This window comes from Physella acuta, unplaced genomic scaffold, assembly GCF_028476545.2.
Source record: "Physella acuta isolate Inbredline_101_S28 unplaced genomic scaffold, ASM2847654v3 ptg001472l, whole genome shotgun sequence".
NCBI lineage: Eukaryota > Metazoa > Mollusca > Gastropoda > Physidae > Physella > Physella acuta.
The window spans coordinates 34847-58386 of NW_026732987.1; the positions used below are offsets into that span (position 1 = coordinate 34847).

General features: G+C 36.8%; 1 protein-coding gene and 1 pseudogene across 5 annotated transcripts in view; both read left to right on the forward strand.

The window, feature by feature from the left end:
• The window catches only part of LOC131928183 (irregular chiasm C-roughest protein), an 82437-nt gene that overhangs the window by 10084 nt on the left and 48813 nt on the right, over positions 1-23540 (forward strand). For all 5 annotated transcript variants that reach the window (XM_059284125.1, XM_059284127.1, XM_059284124.1 and 2 more), the window contains exon 2: positions 11706-11904. The gene's annotated coding sequence lies outside the window, so the exon portion shown is untranslated. The remainder of the gene's footprint in view (positions 1-11705; positions 11905-23540) is intronic.
• LOC131928182 (large ribosomal subunit protein uL1-like) lies at positions 19804-21853 on the forward strand (annotated as a pseudogene).

A 23540-nucleotide genomic window follows, 5' to 3' on the forward strand; every position in this document is an offset into this window, starting at 1 on the left:
CCCACACATGGTGACACTTAATACTGCACAAATGGTGACACATCTCAACTCACAAAAAATGGTGATATTTTTTACCTCTTCACAAATCGTGACACCCAAACCCAACACAAACGGTGACACGTCACCCCACACAAATGGCAACACATCGCACCCCTACAAATTGTGACACACACCACCCCACACAATTGTTGATACACCTCATCCCACACAAATGGTGACACCTCAACACATACAAAAGGTGACACATCTCACCCACATCAATTGATGACACAGAACACCCCACACAAACGGTGACACACCTCACCCCACACAAACGGTGACACACCTCACCCCACACAAACGCCAACTAAAACAGCCCAGACCTTCCCACAAACAAAAATGGCCATAGCACATCATTGATTGATGGGACTCGCTAATTAAGGTCATAACCTTTCCACTGTAATCATCGCCATTCACACCAAAAAAAAGTTTTTTGACAATTATATTTTTCCTCCATTACGTTAGCATAAATAGCATCGTATCGCAATAGCCTTCAATTGAATAGATTTACCAACGAGTGTTCGACAATGGGCTCTTCCAAATATAGGGTTGTAAGGATATCAGTATTTGAATCATAATACATGAACTAGTTAGATTGGCCGACTAGAGTTATAGGTTTATATAGGACTAGTTTTTAAGCTGAGGGATACCTTTAGTGTTTTTATGAGTAAATTATATTAGCTAATTGTTTACAAACATCAAACTAACGCCCGTCCCCCACACCTCACTAATTTAGACGAGTTTATTATAATGACAAGTGTATGAAATAAAGTATCACCGCCCTCTTTTCCCATAAAATATACAGGACATTTTTTTGTTAGCAATATAATTTTTTTGAAGCGTACACATTGTTACAAGTGTACGTGAGTTATCTCACTGTCCGGGTGCCATTAACGGAAGTACGCGTGATAGGTGTAGCGCATGCGCAGTGACGTGTACCTGCGCACTGGGTAACTGAGTCACCGGTCCCTTAGGTAAACACCACGTGATCAGGCATGATGACTTCTAACCATATAAGGACCGTCGATACAGTCGAACCTTTATGGAAGCTTTTGCTTGAATAGCAAATCAAAACAGGTTCGATAACTCTGAAAAAGAAATCCATTCTCAGCAATGTAGAATAACATTTACATTTAACACATATTTGAACAAACGACATTACACATTTGCGTATTAAAATAACAGCTAAAAAAATAAAAACCAGCTTAAAATTCTTTATAAATGCCATTTTTTTAAAGCATTACAAGAGACCCGTTGAGTTGTCGGCGACAATTATCTCCCCTAGAGGAATATCCACTTTAGGTTCTGAGGCGTGATAACATCAGCGAACGAATCTCACTTCTGCCATCTAGCTGGCCCAGTGATCGATACTACTAAATCAAGTTATCCCCACCCCCCCCCTTTATGTTGCTGACTATATTAATCTTGAAATTAATTTTGACAAATTAAAATAAAAATAAAAATTCCCCTTTCGTAAATGATGGTCTATGGGGCAAGTGAAGTAGAGTTCACCTGTTTCTGTGACTTCGGCATATTAAAGATAATGTAGTCAACACTATGCCCAGCCGCCTTTACTTTCCATAACCCGGACTCGAACTCGTGACTTTCGGGTTAGCAATCTATTACTCTACCTCAAAAATTAATGCCCTCTTTACTATTTATATTGAAGATGAAATAAACCAGCGTCATCGTAAATTAATCTATCTGGAAAATTACGAAAAAAATTGTTCCATTTTATATCGGGGCATAGTTGATTTCAAAACTTGACCACTTGACCAATTACGAACAGACCTAAAGAAAAACATTGCGGCATTAGAAAAACTCATGCAAAATTATTTTAAAAAAAACAACAATGTAGTTTAGGGTTTTGATTACAAGTCAGTAGGCTCATCTAAATTTCTTTAAGTTTGTTAAGTTTGATTGTCAAACCGTAAAAAAAAAAAAAAAAAAAAAAAAAAAAACTCGACACCAAACTTCCGTTCATTTACTAAGACAAAACATGCCAAGGAAGCAAACACTTCTACCAACTGTACCCAGCGGTTATTAATGAAAGAAAAGAAAACATCAAAACACACAGTTCCGTTCCCCAATTTCCGCAATACCGGAAAACAGTACTTGCACAGGTAGAGGGATGCATGTCAGTACCCATTGGCTGACTTCGCCGGTCGGGAAATGTGTGTCAGAAACTGTTGGCTGACTTCTCCGGCCGGGAAATGTCACATAGTCCGAGGCACATTCTTCGGCCTCTGGGGTGTCATGGACCTTCACGTCTCCGGTTGGAAGAATCTGCCACTGTGGGGGGGGGGGGGTGATACACCGGGGTTGCTTCCCTTGACAGGGCCCGCAACTCTGATTGATCCCAAGGGAGAGAAATCGAAACTAAAAGTATAACCAAGCCTGGTTTTAATGTCAGCAATTCTGTTTTTATTTATTTATAAAACTGGTATAGTCTTATTGAAAGTAGCAAAATCAAAACAAAAAAAAAGATTTTTAACATTTCGATGAATCTGCTATGCTTTAGAACGTCTGACATCAAAATTAAAGTTAACGCCATATTTGTAATCCTAGCATTGAAAAAAAGGTTCTTGTCATGTAAAAAAAAATCAATTACAAACTACAGGATAATACTTTTAATTTAATCGAATTTTCGATTCCTCCTGAGTCGACGATAGGTTCATTTATAGCGTTAGGATAAACTACAGGTGCCATGATTAGGGCTAGAGTTAGGTCAGCGATTACTACGTAACCGAACCCCACTCCCCCCTTTTTTTTCCATCACCATTCCCCCCCCCCCCCATCACCATAATTAACATCACGCGTCCACCCCAGGTTTTAATTAAACGTTAATCCAGCTCGTTTATTTGGAAGCAGCTGCACATTTAGTCCCTTGTAAGCTGGCCACTTCAAGCGTGAGTACTGAAAGCCACACTGTAACGGTTTGCTGGTCGAGTCTGCGGTTCCACATCTTTGTCCCAGACGATGACTCAAGATCTGGAACCAGCAGCGTGAAGGTCAACCTGACCTGGTAACGAAAACAAGAATATCGTTATAGAAACCAGATCAGGATTATTTTTTTTCTCCCCCTTGTTCTATTGTTGCGCGTGCATTTAGTGGTGAGCATTGACAAACGTGTAGCTACACAGGCCGGCAGTTGTTTTGTTTGATTGTTGTTTGCATGTCGCGGGTGAGGGAGTGATTTGTATCACCTCCCCCCACACCCCCCACACACACTCACACACTCACACACACACACACATGCAAACACAATACTCGAGCCGAGAGTAATCCGACCTTGTCCGTTGTATGTTTGAAGCGAGTAGCGTTCAGTGAGTGTGAACAAATGTGTATACTACATTATGATAGAGAGAGAGAGAGAGAGAGAGAGAGAGAGAGAGAGAGAGAAAGAGAGATGACATAATCTCTGTTAGTGCTTTGGTTGCATCTTCTTTTTTAATAAACGGTACGAAAACAAATACCAAATACGGTCACAGAGATAATCTGAAAATAGAATGCAAAAAAAGAATGATATAATATTGATACTACAGCGGCCCGAAAAAAGTTCTTTAAAAAAAGGACAGTCAAGGCTATTGTTTTTTGTCAAGGCAGTTTGTTTTTATCTTTTGTAACTTTAACAAAAATCATAACCCCAGCATACCCTCATTATAAAATACTCGATTACAGTCGACAAGGGCAGCAACTTTTCCGATTTATGGGCCACAATCGTAAAAATAAAAATAAAACGTTGGATAAGAATCCGGATAACGCAGCTAGAATTATCTCCCTGTTCCAACAATTATTTTTACAACGTTTGTTACCTCCCTTGTTTTTATTTTCCCTGCGTCTTATCCCTATCTTCCGCTCTCTTTTTTTTTCTCTCCCTGCACTCGACGGCTTCCTCAATTGAAATCGGGATTGTCAGGCGACACGAGCTAGACGGATCACCTTCAATTCCACGCCTTCAACCTGGCACTTGCTGTCTCCTGGCCGCAGTGTTGTGGCAGAATTTTTTTTTTTTTTTACCGTTGACGGACGACTTAACCTAGTTTAGTTGCCCAAGCAGTGTCCGTGTTAGGGTTCATTACAAATGTCCGCTCTTCTGTCCGTTTTGTTCTGTTTCTTATGTCCGGTTTTTTTTTTTTTAATTCTCGTGTTAGGTCCGTATTTTGAACCCCCCCCCCCCCCACCCCACTCCCCCCCCCTCCTTCTCCCGTAGTTCTTCACCTCTCTACGTGTCAACTTCAATTTATATACCCACATCTCTCCGTCTCTCCACTTTGTCTATGCATGTCTCTTTATTCTTCTTTAAACTGTCCTTCGGTCTATCTTTCTTTCCTTTATATATATATATATATATATATATATATATATATATATATATATATATATATATATATATATATATATATATATATATATATCAAGAGAGGGGGGAGAGAGAGAGAGCTGATACGACTTTTGTAAACATGACAATTCTTAAATCTTAAAGTACCAATAGTTCGCGTTGTCCAAAACTGCTGACGTATAGCATAACATGTTACAAGTAATACTTAATTGTGTTGGAGGGAGTCTACTTTCAATGTTAAAATTAATGAAGAAGATGTTGAACAAGTAAGATCAGAGCTTAAAAAATCACTCAAGAATTTAAAATTTAAATAGAGAATTGAAACGTCTGTGACTCAAACAATTCCCGCTGTGTCTACTTTTGCTGGAGTTTTGTTTTTAAGCAGGCTACTAATGTTTCTAGCTTTGTATTCTGGTACAAAAGTAAATAGATACACTTGAATATGTGAGAAATATTTCTTCTGTAAATTTAGTAGAATAACGGAGTTTGATGAGAAATATTTCTGCTAGTAGTTTGATGGTTACAATTGGAAATATATATAGTAAAATATCGGAGGTTTGATGAGAAATATTTCTGCTAGTAGTTTGATGGTTACAATTGGAAATATATATAGTAAAATATCGGAGGTTTGATGAGAAATATTTCTGCTAGTAGTTTGATGGTTACAATTGGAAATATATATAGTAAAATATCGGAGGTTTGATGAGAAATATTTCTGCTAGTAGTTTGATGGTTACAATTGGAAATATATATAGTAAAATATCGGAGGTTTGATGAGAAATATTTCTGCTAGTAGTTTGATGGTTACAATAGTAAATACATATAGTAGAATATCGGAGGTTTGATGAGAAATATTTTTGCTAGTAGTTTGATGGTTACAATGGGAAATACATATAGTAAAATATCAGAGGTTTGATGAGATATATTTCAACTATGATGGGTATTAGGCCCCGCAGTATACAGACCCGTAAGCTAACTTTACACAGTGTCACATTTGCGATTCGCCATTGATTTTTTTGTTCTTGAACCACTAGTTAAGGACACTGGGTGCTTAAAGAGTTGACGAAGTTTCCTTAGAGACCGCTAAAAAGAAGAAACCAAAAAACCGATTTATCATCAAAAAAAAAGGTTAAAATCAATTTTTTAAAAATATTTTTAAATAAGTAAATAAAAGTTCGGTTTTATATTTTAATGAAAATCCTAGACGCCATACAAACTATTACGGGGTTAAGATATCTTAGGTTGTGTTAGGGGTGGGACAGACTGGGAAGGGGGTAATATTATAGACGCGAGTAGGGGCTCCGGCCGGAAGTGACGTGTGGGTTTTTGAAATTTATGGACAGGATCGGGGCCAGGGGCAAGGTGCGCTATCGGGGTGAGTGGCCCGGTGCATGGCCACTTTCCCCGGAAGTGGCCCGAAGTTGGCATGATGCCCGTCGTCTAGTCTGAGGAAGTTTATGGCCCCATGTAATTAACTTAACCATGTACATGCATCAATTTAAAAAAAATTAAACGTTTTTAATAGCTCAACAAACGTTTAAAAAAAACATGTACAGTCTCATTACTAATCTATATTCTCGAAACGGAGATGGCCAATCAATCGTTTTAATTGGTTATTATATTGTTAAAATTGTCTCTATTATATATATACATATATATACATATATATATATATATATATATATATATATATATATATATATATATATATATATATATATATATATATATATATATATATATATATTCACATATATTCATATATATGTATACATATATATTCACATATATTCATATATATATAATATATATTATATATATATATATATATATATATATATATATATATATATATATATATATATATATATATATATATATATATATATATTCACATATATTCATATATATATATACATATATATTCACATATATTCATATATATATAATATATATTATATATATATATATATATATATATATATATATATATATATATAGATATGTAGATATATATAGATATATAGATATATAGATATATATTTATATATTCACATATATTCATATATATATATATACATATATATTCACATATATTCATATATATATATATATATATATATATTCACATATATTCATATATATATACATATATGTTCACATATATTCATATATATATATATATATATATATATATATATATATATATATATATATATATATATATATATATATAATTTTATCAATATAATAACCAATGAAAACGATTGATTGGCCATCTCCAGCGTGCAGCCCACGAGGCTTAGCGAACGCAATTAACGGGAATTTCCATTTTCTATGCTGCTCCTGCGCAATGTTAATGCGCAAAGGATGCCACGGGGTGAAATTTAACGAGCGGGGCTGTCGGTATGAATCAGTCGGAGGAAGGTCTAGATCAGAGTGATCTATAGACGATATCAGAAGCTGGGCGAATCGGTCACTTGTGGACAGGGACCTGGGTAGTGTTTTGACAATTAAAATCTACATTGATGTAGGTATTTAGGATATCGATGGCCTGAGTAATGATGAGATAACTATGTATGGGTGAGTTAATTAGGTCACAGTGACCCGACCAGCCTAGATTATATATATATATATATATATATATATATATATATATATATATATATATATATATATTTAAATCGTCCTTGTATATCTAAAGGTTCTCTGTCGTGTTATTCTATTAGGGCAGGGGTCGACAACCTTTTGAGCCGGAAGAGCCAAAAGTTACAATACAGTTCCCCTTTTTAAAAGAGACACTAACATTTTTATTTCAATATTTTGGCATTTGATTAGGATTAGATATATACCTTTGATTTGAAGTAAATAGCTTTAAATATGAAAGAATATTTATACTTAAAACCATACTAATATTTCGCACAAAACATATTAAAGTATTTTAAGCTAGCTCTGCTAAGATAAAATTAGTAATCTAATAATATATAACTATACGACTATCCCAATCCACTTTATAAACCAATGACTTCTTTTTTTTCTTTCACCACTGGCCCAGGAGGTGTCTCCCATAGCCAAGCACCCCCTCAACACGGCCAACTCCGACTCTGGCTTGTGTTTCGGTCGCTTCTGTCTTCGGATCTCAGCAGGCTTATCTTCCTACCCACTGAACGCAGAGTAAACTCGTATCCCACCGGCTCAACCGTAGGAAGCTAATAACTTAAAAAGAAACACGTCACTCAGGTCAAATTAATGCATACTGACCGATAGAGAAATGCATTCTGAATAAAAAAAAAAAATAGTCCCCATTTAACGATATTCGAAAAAGTCAGCATTGGCAAGAATGGAACAGTCGTCACGGGGCTGGTCACATCACGGCTGTGGGGCTGGGTCTGGTGTCCAAGCGGCTGTCAGCTGTCCGTATACTTTCTACCTCACCTACTCTCATTGTTCTCTGATGAGTGTTTTTATCCTGTATAAAAGTGTTTTTCTTTATAATATTTTAATGAGTTTTGAAAAACACTATAAAATAATCTATATATATAATCTCTTCTGGGAGGCGTTAGAAAACAAGCTGCAAGTCCCCTCTCTTCCTCTCTATCGCTACCACCCCCACCCCCCTCCTCACATGGTCTGGTGAGCTGTGGTTCACGCTAAATGTTTACATTTTACAATCGTAGAGCCGGGTTTGGTGACGGCTATTAGGGGCAGATAATTTAGTTTGAAACGGTTTAAACTTAGAGGAGGTAACTAAGAGGAGGCTGCTTTCACGTGGGGGTGGGGAGGGGGGTTTAGTGTTTTAAAGCAAATATTTTCAGTGGCAGTGGCAGCATTGGTACTCACAAATTATGAATTACTGAAAAGTAGAAAAACAACAACTAAATAGAGGCGTATGATATGCCGCGGGTCGGCTCGTTATTAATATTTGTGCATGGAATGGAGAGCCTCATCTTGACATCAAATAGCCGTGTGAGCCACAGGTTGCCGACCCCTGTATTGTCACCATTGTAATTGTTAGAGATAAATTGGTAGGAAAAGTAGTTCCATACAGATCCACTTGGTTGTTGCCAGAAATCATATTTTCAACCAAAATTGAATGTTTTATAACATTTGTGAAATCAGCGCAAAAAGTAACCCCAGAAAATCATGGGTACTAAACATTGTTCATTGAAAATACACAACATCCCTGTAATTTCTTACTGTTTATAAGATATACATATATTTCATCAAATATTATAAACATAAGCAAATATGAATAAATTATTATTAAATTATGTCTTAGTTAATAAAATTGTCTATTTTTATTTTTTAAAAATGTTTGTGGTCGCGAGCCATTCCCTTATTCAATTGATTCTTGTTTTTGTCGTGTATTATTGGTAACCATAGTGTTCCAAGGGAAGCCACTCTAAAAAAAAATTCGATTGGGCATATGTCGTGACCATTAGAGAGTTAAGTAAAATGTATAGGATATGATCCTAATGAAGATAAACGCGGAACATTCTACGTGGACAGTGGCGTAGGCAGGGGGGGGGGGGGGTTAGGGGGGGTCATAATCCCCCCCCCCCCATAGACTCCTCGATATATATATATAAAGTATGAAAGTTTGAGGGGAGTGGTGCAAATCGAAAGTTTGAGGGGGGGGGGGGGGGTGCAAATCGAAAGTTTGATGGGGGGGAGGGGGTGCAAATCGAAAGTTTGTCCCCGGGTAAAAATTGGAACCCCCCCCCCTTGAGACGATCCTGGCTACGCCACTATACGTGGATGTAGCTAGGGTGGCGTGGTTGGATTTAGTAGTGGTGGGGTTCCAACTTATATTGGGCTCCGCTAACCAGATATTCTGCCATTGGAACCTATGTAAATACAGATAGGCCTTAGCATTTCAGAAGTTTTCAAATCACCATACAGCGAAATTGTCTTCTTCTTTTCAAAGCAAATATCATTAGCTAGTTAATGTAATTGTCTTAGGTATCTTTAAAAAACAACACTTGTGGACGTGTGCTTACGTGAATCAACAACCAAAAACAATACCTTACGTGAATCAACAACCAAAAACAATACCTTACGTGAATCAACAACCAAAAACAATACCTTACGTGAATCAACAACCAAAAACAATACCTTATGTGAATCAACAACCAAAATCAATACCTTACGTGAATCAACAACCAAAAACAATACCTTATGTGAATCAACAACCAAAATCAATACCTTACGTGAATCAACAACCAAAATCAATACCTTACGTGAATCAACAACCAAAATTAATTCTTATCAATCAACAATTAACAATAAGCTTCACAATCAACTATCGATATTCTGCCATTTTCAAAAAAGCTGTTAACAAACCACAACATTTAGAAATCAACAACTAAGAACTTGAAAACATAAAATAAAATCCCATCAGCAAATAATATTTAAAATTCAGCAGTGAATGATCTATATCAACGCTCAACACACAACATAAAACACAATTTAAAAAAAAATCAATTTTGTTTACCATTTACATTTAACAACCACAACAACAAAATAATCCTTAGCAATGTTTCAAACTGCAAACCATTTCAAATAAAGGAACGAAGATCTGTAGCCAAAACAAACAAAAACAACAGAAATTAGAATCATCATTGGAATGTACAAAAGCGGAATGTTCAGTTCTCCTTCGCACCTTGCGCCGAATTTCTGTCTTGAGATAAAATGCTGACACTTCCGGTTCCTCTAATCATCTGTGTGTTATCTGTCTGTGTCTTGATAGTTCGCTAAGGTCAAGCACACCTCCAGTGTTTCTTCTAGACTTTTTTCACCGGGGGGGGGGGGGGGGGGCAATTGAAATTTTTTTTTGGGGGGGGGGGGGGCGGTAGACTTTCTACGGGGGGGGGGCGGACACTGTTAAAAGTATATATTTTCTATATAAATTATAGAAATTTCATTTCGTTCGGGGGGGGGGGGGGGTGGCGGTAAAAAAATTTCGGGGGAGCTTAGCCCCCCCCCCCCTCCCAAAGAGATGCCTGGAAGAAACTCTGCACACCTCTAATCAGCTGTGTTTTATCGGTCTGTGTCTTGATAGTTCGTTAAGGTCAAGCACACTTGGGGGTGAAAAAATAAAACATTAGTAGAATGTGGCGTAACAAGGTTCTTGGCTTTTAATTCTAGTCGACGAAAATTTTTGTTTATCACTGTACTCGTTAGCTGGGGACAGCCACTCTTCTAGGAGAGACAACTCCAAAATCAAACAACTGCTGCCTTGTAGTTTGTTCTTGGTTGGACAAATCCAAAAAGAAAAGCAGGCTTAAATGGGAGTCAAAGGCCTCAATGGCGCATAACCAGTTGACACGTATAATTAATTGTGTTGGAGGCGTGGTCGAGTCGGCTAAGCTCATGGTTGTTAAATACGAAAAAGTCTCGAGTTCAAACCCTCTGGCAGATAAGGTTCGATCCCCTCCAACACTAAATATTAAGAAAGGAGAAGAAGACTGTATTGAATTGCATTGTCAATCGTTGTATTGAATGTGTTAGAAACTTTTGTTAAAACTTTTCTAAGTGTTCTTGGTCTTTTTTTTTTTAAAAACATGAAAAAAAAATTACATTTCAATTAATGTAGGTTAATATGGCAATAGTTTCATATATTCCCATATGAACAAAGCCATTACTTACCTTACATTATGAGGTAAACATTTTGCTATATTTTTTAAATCGCGTTAATTCGCGTTCTGTTTACTTAATGTGCCAGTTACTACCTTGTACCAGTGGTACGAAAGTAAATTAAAACTAATTAATAATTTAATGAGTGCTATTTAATTCACCAGAGCGACCTTTATATTTTTATGTCTGTTAATAATGTTTTTATATATGCTGGTTAATGATATTTCTCCAGCACCATCGATGTGTTTAGAATTCACATTCGTGTATTGTAATCGTGTATTTAACATACACATCCGTGTATTCAACATTCACACATCCGTGTAGTTAACATTCATACCCATGTATTTAACATACATATTCATGTATTTAACATTCACAATCGTGTATTTAACATTTACATTCGTATGTTTAACTTACACATCCATGTATTTAACATACACATCCGGGTATTTAACATACACATCCGGGTATCGTAAGCGGGCGTCTAGCCTTGTTGTAACTTGTACTAGCCACTCACCACCTCTCCCGCCCTCCCATCTCTTGCAGGTAAACTCCATTCCATTTACACCCCCACCCCGTGCTATCGTATGCAATGTAACCCACACTTCACCCCTTTTCATAAATATGTAACATAATTATCTTTACAGCCATACATATCTTATTGTCGATTAATTCATATTTATTTCAGACATTATTAAACAGTGAAGACATTTATTTCGGAGTTGTGAAAATACAATTTCTCAAGGATTATCAAGGGGCGATAATCAAGAAGAGATAATAAACGAGAACACAAGTGGGATAGCGAGGAAGATATAATAAAAGGAGATAGCCAAGGAAAGATAAACAGGAGAAGATAATCTTTATTCGTATATAACGGTGATGATAAGGTAAGAGTTTCTTATCTTTCTTTTTTCTCTCTCTCTCTCTCTCTCTCTCTCTATCTCCTTCTCTCTTTCCGTCTCTCTCTCACTCATTATTTTTTCCCCTCTAACTTTCCCTCTCTGATTTCGGTCCCTCCCCTACCTCTTATGCCAACAAGTGCTGTGTTCTATTCGTCTTCTTCTTCGTCTTTCCAACTCCCAGTGGAGTATGTCATTTACAACATCCTTCCACGCTTATCCGTCCTACACAATTATTTTTTTTTCCATTTTTGACCTTTTCAGATAATATTCAAGTATTTTCAATCATTCTACGACAAACGTGTTTAGGTCTCCCTCCATTTTCTTGATACTTGTTGATTCCATGATATATCTGGTCTGGTAAAACTATTGCTTGTTTTTTTCAAAGTGTTACCTATCCATCTCCAAACTTATTTTTTTCGAATGTCTGTGATTTTTCCTGTCCTTTTCCATACTGTTGTGTGAGGTACATTATCAAACCACTGTATCTAAAACAGTAAGCATTTTCTTATAGCTCATCACACGCTTTCACTTTCGCCGTATTTCGACCACGTACAATCAATTTTTAGGAACTCCTAATCATTACTACAACAAGGTCTCTACAGACTTGTTTCTAAACTTGACATACATGAAGAAAAAAAAATTCAAACTTTTTCTGTGTAAAATAACAACCTGTATTTTTAAAACTACACAGCGAAATATCCGTATACTTCAATCTTCTTCTTCTTCGTTTTTAATTTTTAGCGTTGGAAGGGATCGATCCTTATCTGCCAGAGGGTTTGAACTCGAGACTTTTTTCGAATGTATCAACCATGAGCTTTTGCCGACTCGACCACGCCTCCATCACAATTAAGGATACGTGTCAACTGGTTATGCGCCATTGAGGCCATTGACTTATACTTCAATGAACGTTAAATGAACAAAAATATGACTCCCCCCTTCCACCCCCATCCCTTCCCCTTCCCTCAATATTCCCAATCTCGATTGAACACCACACGCCTAAGTGTCACTCTATAACTAATACTCTAATCATAATGGGGGTGCCCATCCCTAGCCGGCCCAGACTCGACCCCCTACAATCACACCGCCGCCATTCCCCGATGGATGGGACGTTCGCGTGGGCGTCACTGTTTCTACTCGTGGTCCAGTATCGGGCTTTCCCGGTTCTGCACGCCAGGCCTAAAAGGGTTAAACGATATTTCGGTAAAAGATGTATTACATAACGACACCTTCCCTCCCACTCACTAGTTTTCATTTCAAAATCTAATGATGATTTTTTTTTTAGAAATTACCTTAAGCCTATTGAAGACCACTTTTAAGTATTATTTGTACTGTTTTAAAAATCTAGTTACCTGATGGGTGAAACTAGATACATTCTACAATCACAGGTCCTAAACGATGTTCTACTCGATACCTTCTGGTTAGCAGCCAAAGAATCTACTACTCAACCACACAGTCCCTTTCACCTATAATATACAAGTAAAGTTCCCTTTCAAACATGACGGTCTATAGCAGGGGTTCCCAACCTTTTTTACTCTAGAGCACATTCTAAAATATCGGTAGGGTGGCGGGCACCACATATTTTAAATCGACAAACTCCTTCCAGAGGCGTAGCGACCCTTCCCGTCACCCGGGGACAGAATTTTCGATTTGCACCCCCCCCCCTCAAACTTTCGATTTCCATCCCCTTCAACCTTTAAATAATGTTTATGAAAAAAATTCTGTCTCTGTCGAATAGTGAGAGGCGGGCACATACGAATCGTTCGGCGGGCGCCATGGCGCCCGCGGGCACGGGGTTTGGAACCCCTGGTCTATAGGGCAAGTGAAGTAGAGTTCACTTGTTTCTGTGACCTCGGCATATGAAGAGATAATGTTTTCAGCACTATGCCCAGCCGCCTTTACTTTCCCTAACGCGAGTTAGATACCCAGAGTACCACCTATATATAGCTAATACAATAAACAGGATCTGACGTTTGATTGTATAGGTACAGACACTAAGTAATGGATTACAGTTGGGGACATACAGGCAATACAATCATACAAAATGAATAAGTCAATTTTGAGTAGATTTTGAAGTTAATGGAAAGCATAGTACTTGGGTAGAATTCAAGTTCCGTGTGTTGGACTTCCCAGAATCCACTTTGTTCTGATTACTACTGACCTCTACTTCAACTGCCACTGCATTGCGTTTGCCTCCTATTTTTTATACAATCTATCTATATATATAATTCTCTTCTGGGAGACGTTAGAAAACAAGCTGCAAGCGCGCCTTTGCAGTCCCCTCTCTTCCTCTCTATCACTATCACTACCACCCCCACCCCACCCCCACATGATCTGGTGAGCGGTGTTCACTCTGTTTACATTTTACAATAATAGAGACGGGTTTGGTGACGGCTATTAGGGGCAGATAATTTAGTTTGAAACGATTTTAAACTTAGAGGAGGTAACTAAGAGGAGGCTGCTTTCGCGTGGGGGGGGGGGGGGGGGTTAGTGTTTTTAAGCAAATATTTTCAATGGCAGCATTGGTACTGTCGAATTCACAAATTATAAATTACTGAAAAGTAGAGAAAAAAAACTAAATAGCGGCGTATGATACGCAGCGGGTCAGCTCGTACTTTTATAATTGTTTAAAAAGTTAACTACAACACAAGCAAAAAAAAAAAAAAAACAGGAGGCTTCAATTTTTATTCATACTGAAAACGTCACTTATCTCCCATTGCAAATAATAATAAAACCAATCGTTCCATAACATCACACTGGAGCTACTCCCCTTCCCAGTGTTTATTCACGCCCCATCGCTATGTGCACTGTATGATGCGCTTACGTCGCGTCCACTTTTTTTGTCACGCACGAGTGACTTCCCCTGGCGCTAATTATCGACATAATGAGAAGAGAACTACAAAAGCTATCGTCCCTTATCGATCGTGATGAGATGTGATCGTCGATAATCGCTCGCTGGTGTGATGTCTAGCCACAGGCTTAACTTCAAGAGTCGGAACATTGTTATAGAAATTTTTTTATATATCCTGTTATAGAAAATTTTTTATATATCCCGGTTGCGTCCCTTTGCAATATTAATTATGGAACAGTAGTTTCCCCTTTAAAAATGTAATTATGTATAATGGAAAAAGTTAATATCCTTTTTATGTGGTTTCGACTTGAGGTTTTATTTAATGATTGCTACGTAAGCAAATATTTTTTATTTATTAAGATAAATAATTAGTTTTGCCTTTATTACTTTTATATACTTTTTAACCTTTTTCTAAAAAAAAATGTTTGTATCGAGAGAAAAAAAAATTATATACATTCAAGTTACTTTCTTTGCATGTTGTGGTTGTGGGTAGATGTATTAGTTATAAATGTGTGTGTTATGGGGTGGGGGGGGGGTGGTGGGGGGATTACCTCTAGAGCAGGTGAAGTAGATACCTAAGCCTGCTTATGTAATAGGACCATACAATTCTGACGGTGATAATACCAAAGACCGACGGCTTGACAAAACAATGCTTTGTACCCATAACAGCTGAGTGTGATCAAAAACGTATTCATAAACAAAAACATGGCCATAATTTTATTATGCCCATTAAAAAAATGGTACTTTATGCCTCAGCATAATGTGGTATGCGATAAAGTTAAGAAATACAAATAAAAGTACACACACACACACACATACACACACACAAACAAAACAACAAGAACCGCAGCTGTGCCATGTGTTGCTGTCATAACTTAATTACAACCTCTCTCCTTATCTTCGCCATTTGTTCCACCCTTGATTCCAGACTCAAATTTGTTTTTAAAATAATTAAGAGTTATCTTTTCCTTCGATTTTCCCCCGAGATAAAGAGAAACCACGTGTTCATACTACGCCTACTTCATATATACATACATACACACACACACACACATACACACACATAGTCAATCACAAACACACACACTCATTTATATACACTCACAGCTAGATTAAACCCTCTTTTTTATGTTAAATTTTGTGTCTATCTTGAAAAGATTGATGCCTTCCTTCCCCCCCCCCCCCCCCCTCCACCCTCTTTCCTCCTCGTTCAACTTATTTAACCCCGAGTGCAATTTAGCCCAGTCTATAAATAGCCACCAACCAAGCGAGGGAATTCGTCGTTGTGAGGACATGTCAGATGTTTATCTCCCTTAGTATCAAGAACAATAACCGACGCTCTTGTAAAGCGATACTCAGTTATCTTTTTGCTTACCACAAAAGTCCTAGTTTTGTTCTAGGTTAAATGAGAAAATGATATTTTTTCCGTTATTATATAACAATAGTCATACATTTGTTATATAGAATCAATTTCGCTAACCAACCTTGATATTTTAAATTTATTAATAAACCTGAATGTAATAATGCAGTTACGTCTAATCTGTAATTTTCCATTAAAATAATTATTTTCTGTACCCCATGTACTTCGACGTTTAACAAAATAGACTTCCAATATTTATCTGGATCTGGGTATAAAGTACAAAGTTATCCCCCCCCCCCCCCCTGCTAGATCTCGAATAACAAAAAAACGTAATTTAAAAACGCTGTTCGCTAAGCCGTAAGGTTTTTATGCGCATCCCAGTGCAGCTTGAATGACGTTTTCGTGCGCACCGCGGTGTGCTTGAATGGCATTGAATGCATTGTTGATTTTATTTTTCGGTCGAGTACTTTACACGTGACGGCTATGGGAGAGGGTGGGGGCTTGTTGATTGTTTCCTGTGGGTTACTTTTGTCAATGGGGGACTCACCAGTTACGGCCCCTGTTTTGTGTGGCTCACAATGGTCTGTGGGGGTCTCATTCACGATATTTCACAGTGCTATGGTATAGCGTTTAGTTTTGTAGTTTTCCATGTAGGATTAATTTTTGTAATATTCCATGTAGGGTTCAGTGTTGTAATTTTCCAAGTAGGGTTCATTGTTGTAATTTTCCAAGTAGGGTTCAGTGTTGTAATTTTGCATGGAGGGTTCATTCTTGTAATTTTAAATGTATGGTTCAATAATGTTGTTTTTTTCAATTTGGGGTTTATGAATGTATTTGTTTATGTAGGGTTCAGTATTGTAATTCTCCATGAAGGGTACCGTAAATTATTTTTTTGCATGGTTCAGTAATGCATTTAAAAAAAAAATTCGAGTTAAGTAATGTAATTTTACGATAAAGGTTAAGTAACGTAATTTTCCAGAGTTCATTAATGTAATTTTCCAATGTAGAGTTCAATCGTTTGATTTTTTGTATGTAGGGCTAAATTTTTTTATGACAAAAATTGTAATGGGTTTCATTGTATTTTTCGATAGTAAAGGGGTTCATAATTGGTGGGTTTGTGCTATTATTATCTTACTCCTCTGTTAAACCTTCCTCACAAAAACGCCTCCCACCCAACCCCACCACAAAAAAACAACAACACCTGCTTATGAAATCGCATATGCAGAAATACAACTGATAATTCATATATACCGATCGGCATGTTTATACAATTATTTTTCGAATTCCTTTTGTTGAACTCTACTGCACCTGCTCCGGTGTTGTTATTTCTGATGTAACATCCCCTACCGTCTTGCACGAACTAGCTCTAGTTATCTTGAAAAACAATATAGGATGACGAATGCAGCAAGACGGTAGGGATGCGGGGGGGGGGGGGGGTTGCGTCGAGTTGTTATTTTTTAAAGCAATATTTTGAGCACATGATAAGCCGGCTTGTTATGTACTTGTTTGAAATCAGTGGAGGTGGGTGTATTAAAAATAGGGGGTGAGGGGGGGTGAGGGTTTGAATTGTATCTAGTGTGGTATAATTTCATGTTAGCTCTTGCTTAACGCCACTAAGTTGACGAGTTTTATAAAAATATTTTCATTTTCCCAGATATCGATATTTGGGCCAGGGATAGATTAAGGTTAGGGTCAAGGCACATACTACGGGGTAGGGAAAAGGTATAGGTTAGCGAGACATACGTCACCCAGCTATGATGGGTACCTGACTCTTAACAATCTTAAAATCCCTCAATTTTCCTTCAAATCTGGAGCACACGTTTATAACCACGAATATAATCCGCGCCATTTTTTATTTTATTTATGCAACGCCTACTCATTCAATTTAATAAAAAAAACTACAACTTACCTTTACGATTTAAACCAGCGTTTACTTGTTTTAATTCACCCTATTTTTTTTTTTATTATTTTTTTGCAACCATACGTTTATATCCTTAACTTATTTATGTATTTAAGTTATAACGTACGTTATTTTTTATAATAACAGAAATGTCCGTTTTTCCATAGCCAACTTTTTTTTTTTCAAATTCTAAAAATAAAAATTAATGTTCTGTGTGCACTCGCGAAAATTTTCACTCACCGTCGAGACAGGTGTATGTATGTTAATGAAACTACTGAAGGGTCAGCAGTATAGAAAGGGAAGCAGGTGCCGTGTGAAGTGGATCTGCAACTTTTATTTCGTATCTTGCTAAAAGTAGTTTTTTTTGTAGTTTACGATCAAAACTTGTAACATATTTGAAGCTACGGATAAGCATTGAGCTATAAATAGTCTTGGAATACCCGATGACAATGGGAACTTAACTCACAGTGTTATTTAGAAACCTCTTCAGCTGCGTATTAAACTCTAGCGGAAATTTAATTCAAGGGAAATTACTCAGACAAGGGAGAAGTGTTTAGAGTGGCTGGTCCTTAAACAAGAGTTGTCCAGCGATTTTGTAATAGTAATTTACGATGCTATTATTCCATTTTTACAGGTGAGTAAGCAATAGCACCTGTTTTTTATGCAAATAAATAAAGAGGTGAAGTGGCAAGGCTATGAATTATCAGGATAGAAAATCTCAAGTTCGAATTCTTATCTCAGAGGGACCTCTAAATGAGAAAAGCCAGGGAAAAGTTACAATGGTGTCCATTCTCTAATTAAACGTTCATATGGTGTAATTTAAATAAAAAAAAAAAAAACAACCTTGTAAAGTAAGTAAAATACTTTTTTAAGAAACAGGCGAACTCTACTTCACCCGTGACGCAGACCTTTAAACACTTTATCAGACATGGCGGGTAATTTGACCTGGGTATCATATGTAAGGAGCGCCATGTCTAGTCTGCATTACTTATTCCAACTCGTGCCAGGTACCCATTGGATCTGAGTCGACTCGGAGAATTCTGGTTATCAATGGCGTGCTTTACGACAAGAATACTTATCCCTGCCGTTACCTTAACGAACGCTTCTCTCTCCAAGCAAACATTCACACACAAAAATAATGTCGAACCTTATATTTTACACAACACACCCATCACCCCATTTTATATATAACACCAACACAGTTTTTAACCCTAACTTTAACCACGTGATGTGTTAAAGATCTCGCACCCTGCCGTTAACCAATCATTATATTAAGATAGCGCCTCGCTTTCGTCACGGAACCTTGATGGTTCCCCGTCAACCTGCTCAGGTGGAACATCATTAAACGTAATTAAAATTTCATCACTAAATTTTTTAAGATCAAAACATCTGACAACTAGATTACTTTTTTTTCTTTGTAAAAGCGCAGTATGTGTATGTATGTGGGATATGATGTGGGATATGATGTGGGATATGATGTGGGATATGATGTGGGATAATGATGTGGGATAGGATGTGGGATAGGATGTGGGATAGGATGTGGGATAGGATGTGGGATATGATGTGGGATATGATGTGGGATATGATGTGGGATATGATGTGGGATAGGATGTGGGATAGGATGTGGGATATGATGTGGGATAAGATGTGGGATAGGATGTGAGATAGGATGTGAGATAGGATGTTCCACTGAGTGTCTCTAGGATCAGATTTTTGGCCCCTTTCAGTCAAGTGCAGTTTTAGTAAAGTGAACCAAAGGGTAGCATTCGTTTAGAGATGGTGGCTGGGGCACAAGAAAGTACCAGGATAAGCATCGCCATAGGGCAGATTAAATGGGCAGCATTTCTGGTATTTTATATAGAGGTATTCTTTAGCCATCAGATGGGAAGCTTAGTCGAGTGATAGAGGATTTGACTGCTAACACGAAAGTCTCGAGTTCGGATCTGCAAAACTTACCTGAGCACCCAGTTCTGATGGGTCGAATGGTAGAGGATACGACTGCTAACAGGATAGTCTCGAGTTCGGATCTGCAAAACTTACCTGAGTACCCAGTTCTGATTGGTCGAATGGTAGAGGATACGACTGCTAACACGAAAGTCTGAGTTCGAATCTGCAAAACTGAGTCCACCCAGTTATGATAGGTATCTGACTCACGTTAGGGAAAGTAAAGGCGGCTGGGTATAATGCTGCCCTTCATATGCTGAGGTCACAGAAACAGGCGAACTTTTCTTCAGGGAACTTTCGTTACTACTACTTCTCTAGCCAGAACTATACACTGTTGACTTTATGCTAACTCAACTAGTCAGGTTCCCATCAGAGCTGGGTAACTATGGACAAACACTAGGATTAAAACCTGTCTTCCGGTTAGCAACACATTCTCCTGACATTTGTACAAAGGTCGTTTTGACATCTATGCACAAAGGAATTCCTATATTTATACATACGATTTTTACATCTCTATCCTAAAGCCTACTGAAGATCTTTTGACAATTATACCCCAACGATATTTTGACATTCATACTCTCAGATCTTTTGAACTTAAGCTCCAAAGACCTATTCACCTCAAAGATGTTTTTGCATTCATAGCAAAACATTCTTTACATTCATTCCCAAAATCTTTTCACTTTCATACCTGATATAAGCTGAAATCACTGTTAAATTTAATTCACTGTCATTATATTTAAATAACAGTTAATAATTAATACGTTTTATTGAAGGTGTATTTTTTTCAATTATTGTATCAGCGTGTAATTAATAAGATCAATGATTACAGACATAAATGTAACAGAGATTACATGACTAGTTCTTCATACTAGTTCCCACCACGGGAAGTCTCACAATTATCTCCCCTGTAATACCCCTACACTACGACAGCGGCGATTTAGAAGGCCAAGGGAGATAAAAACACATTTAGCTAGATCAAACTAACTGAATTTTAAATTAAACGCCGATGATAAGAATAAAATAAACTATTCTTAGCATGTTGCAAAAATAATAATAAAATGATTTATGAAGTGAACAAAAATAAAATCAACTCTACGTTTGATATTCGCTATTAGTAAATCAAGGAAAGTAAGTGTGTTTGCGTTTCAAAGATGTAAGAGTACAAATTCAGTGACTCACATAATAAATTTTCAATATACACGGTAGATCATTGCGGCGTAATATATAATCTTGTAAAATCAGTGCGTCGATGCTCCACTTAAGTATCCTAATGAAACCAAGAAACGCAAGTTCACGGAATCAATTGAGCTGCAAATTACCTTGAAGAACCATGATCCACAGAAGGATAAACGCTTTTCTTGAACAATCAAATTGCGTAACACCCCCAAGCCCAAGATGAAGGTCTGTGTTCTTGGTGATCAAGTCCATTGTGATCAGGCTAAGGCAAACGACTTGCCCCATATGGATATTGAAGCTCTAAACAAACTCAACAAAGACAAAAAAAAAAAACGTGTGAAAAAAATTAGCCAAGAAGTACGACGCCTTCCTTGCATCTGAGTCTCTGATCCGTCAAATTCCTAGAGTTCTAGGGCCGGGTTTGAACAAGGCTGGCAAGTTCCCCGCACCAATTACACACAATGACAGTCTTAATGACAGTCTTAATGCAAAGATTGAGGAGACCAAAGCCACCATCAAATTTCAGATAAAAAATGTACTTTGTTTCGTTGTTTACATTGGACATGTCAATATGAATTGAGAGTAGCTGTACCAAAATGTTACTTTGGCTATCAACTTTCTGGTGTCCCTCTTGAAGAAAAATTGGCAGAATGTGAGAGCATTGTTTATCAAGAGTACTATGGGTCCAGCTGAAAAGATCTACTAGTTCTGAGAGCACAGTTGTGCAATAAAATATATAAATTTAAAAAAATAAATAAATAAAAACAAAAATTCATATTTAACTTCTTCTTGCTGAGTTGTGAGCTGTAATAATTAACCCACACTTTAACGAGATGATAATTGCATCCATTATTTCCATCACACGTTAAGTGACGGAGTACGGCACGCACACGTCTCAGCCGTTAACTCAGCCAAATATCGGACCCGGCCCTACCTGTGGCAGGAAACAGATAGCTGTTCAAAGAACCAGCTGGCCGAAGTAGCACGGACCAGACCAGGCCGTACAGGCTCACTGTAGGAATGTTGACCCTTGACCTTAATGCTCAGGAATCTGTATGTTTACTTTACCTAAGTACATAGCAGATACACACAAGCTAACTAAATATACACTCATATATATATATATATATATATATATATATATATATATATATATATATATATATATATATATATATATATATATATATACATTTTATACCTATGAATATTCTTACATTAAATGTGTGTATGTGTGTGTATATTTGTTTGTGTAAGTATAAATGTAAATATGCACCCATATATGTGTATATATATATATATATATATATATATATATATATATATATATATATATATATATATATATATTTATTTATATATATATATATATATTTATTTATTTATATATATATATATATACATATATATATATATATATATATATATATATATATATATATATATATATATATATATATATATATATATATATATATATATATATATATATATATATATATATATATATATGAATATATGTATGTATTTGGATTGTCTATCAACTTACATTCACATTTTTACACATAGAAAATACACCAGCTACAAAGTAACGGGCATTTCACTGTGTGTTCGCGTGTTGGGAAAAAAAGAATTCAAAATGTCAAAAGTGGTAGGCCTTTATATGGATGGCCTTGTATAGGATGGCCAGGCAGATTGTGGCCTAGTGGAGGTGGCCATGGTGTAGGGTGGCCTGGTGGAGGCGCACGGCACGCCAGACAGCCCCGGGTGTATGGCCCTAAATGAGGCTAATTAAGAGTGTCCCTACACGGTCGTTAAACGATATCAATAACCCAATCAATACTGGAGATCTGCTAGCTCAGTTTGTCAGGCTGTTTGATGGAATGGGTGGGGTGGGGCGGGGAGTTTTAGTGAGAGGAAGTGATAGTGAACATTTATATATAAATATATATATATATATATATATATATATATATATATATATATATATATATATATATATATGTATGTATGTATGTGTGTGTGTGTCTGTCTGTCTGTCTAGGCCTATCTCTCTGTCTGGCTGTCTGTGTATGTCTGTGTACATGTCAGTGTTTGTCTTTGTGTGTCTGTCTGGGTTTGTGTGTGTTTGTCTATGAGACTGTTTATGTGTGTGGGGTATGTTCTAAGGGTGTCTTTGTTTGTTATCGTTTTACGTTTACATTTTCTGTATTTTCTATAACATGTTTGGCTGCTGTAAAAAATAAATAAAAAATAAACAAAAACCATAACAATACTTGAATCACAGTAACGATAAATGTTATAGTGCTGACCTTAAGTTTTATATAATGTAGGCCTACATACTTTGAAACAACACATCCCACATTGAAATCAGTTTACTTCAAATTGCGAGG